We start from the raw sequence: 2,063 nt of genomic DNA, 5'->3' as shown, positions 1-2,063 counted from the left end.
TGAGGCGGCCGCCTCCCCGCAGGAGTTGTCCAGCACCTCTGGAACCCCAGAAATCCCCTCGGCAGGAGGGAAGTTTCCTGAAGTCCCGTGTGGAAGGACGACCTGGGATTTCTGGGTTTCTCCTCACTTTGTTGGACTCGCTCATTTAGGCGTTAGGTTTGCTCAGTGCTTCTCGTTGACTTGTGCTCTGCTACCTCATGCCGACACAGCTTAGCGTCGCTCAGCCCTGCCTCTCTCCCTCCAGGCGTTCGTGCCGGCACACAAGTGCGTTGTATTGCAGGTCACTTCATGGGGAAGAAGAGTGTCACCGGCTCCCCGCACCTGGAGTCGCCGGAGGAGCCTGCAGTGCCGATGGTCTTCGGTCCCTCTCTCAGAGCCTTGCTGGAGGACGTGATGGAACTGCTTACCCGTGAGCTCCTGAAAATCCTCTTGCAAGAAAGACTTTTGGACGAGAACCAAGGAAAATATGACCTCACTGACCAGGTGAATATTGACTAAGATGGAGGGAGATGCTGAGAGCAGGGAGGTGGTGGAGGTGTTATCTGCCACAGCCAGCCTTGCCGGAGATGGGAGCATCTGCACGGCTGCTGGAGGTGTATTCCCCTCTTCTGCTCCTGTTAACCCTCCTTAAACCACTTCCTAAGACCAGCCCTAAAGGGGCAGAGGAGAAGTCTCCCTAGGCTTGTGTCTGGCTGGGCAGTGGCTCATAGTCCCAAATGCTTGGGAAGGGCGTGAGGATGAGCAAGGGATGCTGCGATGGAGCTGTTGTAGTGGTGATCTCCAGCCCAGGGGTTGTTCATAAGCATCTGGGTCTTCCTTGGCCCGATGCGGAAGAGGATGGCTGGCCACTGTGGCTGCCGTGAAGAAATGTCCCCTTTTCCAGCCATTGCAGAGACAGGGAAATCCTTTCTCCTCCCTATTTCTGTAGAGACAGGCCAAGAGGGACACAGCTCCATATGGGAAGGGAAAGGAGTCTGTGCTGCAAAGAGGTCTTGGGCTTCAGATGCCCCCGTCTTGTGGTCGGGATCCCTCATTACTGAGGGGCACGTAGCTTTGTTAGCTTGCCTTGCAGAGGGGAGGTGTGCGTTGGTTGCACTGCTGCGGAGGGGATCTTGGGGAGCAGGCAGGAGCTCCGGTAGTCCCGCTGTGCATCAGCAGATCCTCAGCCTCTTCGGTGTGGCTTTTGCCTCGGAGCTCACCCAACTCCTAGTGGAAAACCTGCCCCTGGGAGCAATGCACACACACACAGGTCCTCACGCAGGACGCGGAGATGGAGTCGCTCGGTCCGTGTGGCTCTGCTTGTCTGTTGCCTCGTGCGTGCTTCCCTGGTGTCTCACCCTTTCTAGTCACTGCAGGAAGTAACTGAGAGCCTAAAAGGGATGAAATCCTCTCAGGTGGGTCCTACATGTGCTGTCCTGCTGAGCTGCTGTACTTACGGTGCTATCCAGTAACACCGCGCACAGGTAAAGCTATTTCTGTTATCCAGGTTTAAGCAGTGCTTGCTCCTATTCTTTGCTTTTTTTGGGAAGGTACAGGTGGAGCAGAGTTGCAGGGATGTGAGCCTGAGTGGCACTGATTGTTCAAGTGCCTTTTTGACTCAGTTTCAGCAGACTAAGGTAAATTGAGGCTTTCCTAGAGAGCTGGTCCCATTGGGATAGAGGGCTTTCCACCTTGAAGATACAGCTGGGCATGGCTGTAGACACCAGCCCACCCTCGTCCCCTTAAGATGCTGTGGGCTGTGACAGCTGCGTTGCTGCAGCTCTTGCTTCTCGGAGGCAGCTGAAAGGGAGGAGAGGGCTGTGAAGGTCCTGGACCCTTCTCCATCCTCCCCAGGGAGCCTTTGAGGAGGAGGGCGTTTGCTGCATTAACTGCCTGGGATGATGGGAGGAGAGCTGGTGGATGTGCTGCCCTGCCTCGTCCACTAAGATGTTTGCGAGTGTGTGGTGGGAGTTTGATAAAAGGGATCCTCGTGGCGCTCCTCTGTGTAGGTAAGTCGCGTGGTCACTGCTCGCGCTGCAGATGTGCTTGGGCAGAGGCTGCCTCGAGCGCTGGTGCTGCGTCTT

The 2,063-nt window shown here is 56.1% G+C and overlaps 1 long non-coding RNA gene across 1 annotated transcript in view; it reads left to right on the top strand.

Annotated features, from left to right (window-relative positions):
- Positions 1–283: 283 nt before the first annotated feature.
- LOC104082909 overlaps positions 284–2,063 on the top strand; it is a 4,506-nt gene continuing 2,726 nt past the window's right edge. The window contains exon 1 of the long non-coding RNA XR_683588.1: positions 284–483. This is a non-coding gene — a long non-coding RNA (uncharacterized LOC104082909). The remainder of the gene's footprint in view (positions 484–2,063) is intronic.

This window comes from Fulmarus glacialis, unplaced genomic scaffold (assembly GCF_000690835.1).
Source record: "Fulmarus glacialis isolate BGI_N327 unplaced genomic scaffold, ASM69083v1 scaffold35629, whole genome shotgun sequence".
Lineage (NCBI taxonomy): Eukaryota > Metazoa > Chordata > Aves > Procellariiformes > Procellariidae > Fulmarus > Fulmarus glacialis.
The sequence above is the reverse complement of the archived record's forward strand: the minus strand, read 5'-3'. Positions and strand labels throughout refer to the sequence as shown.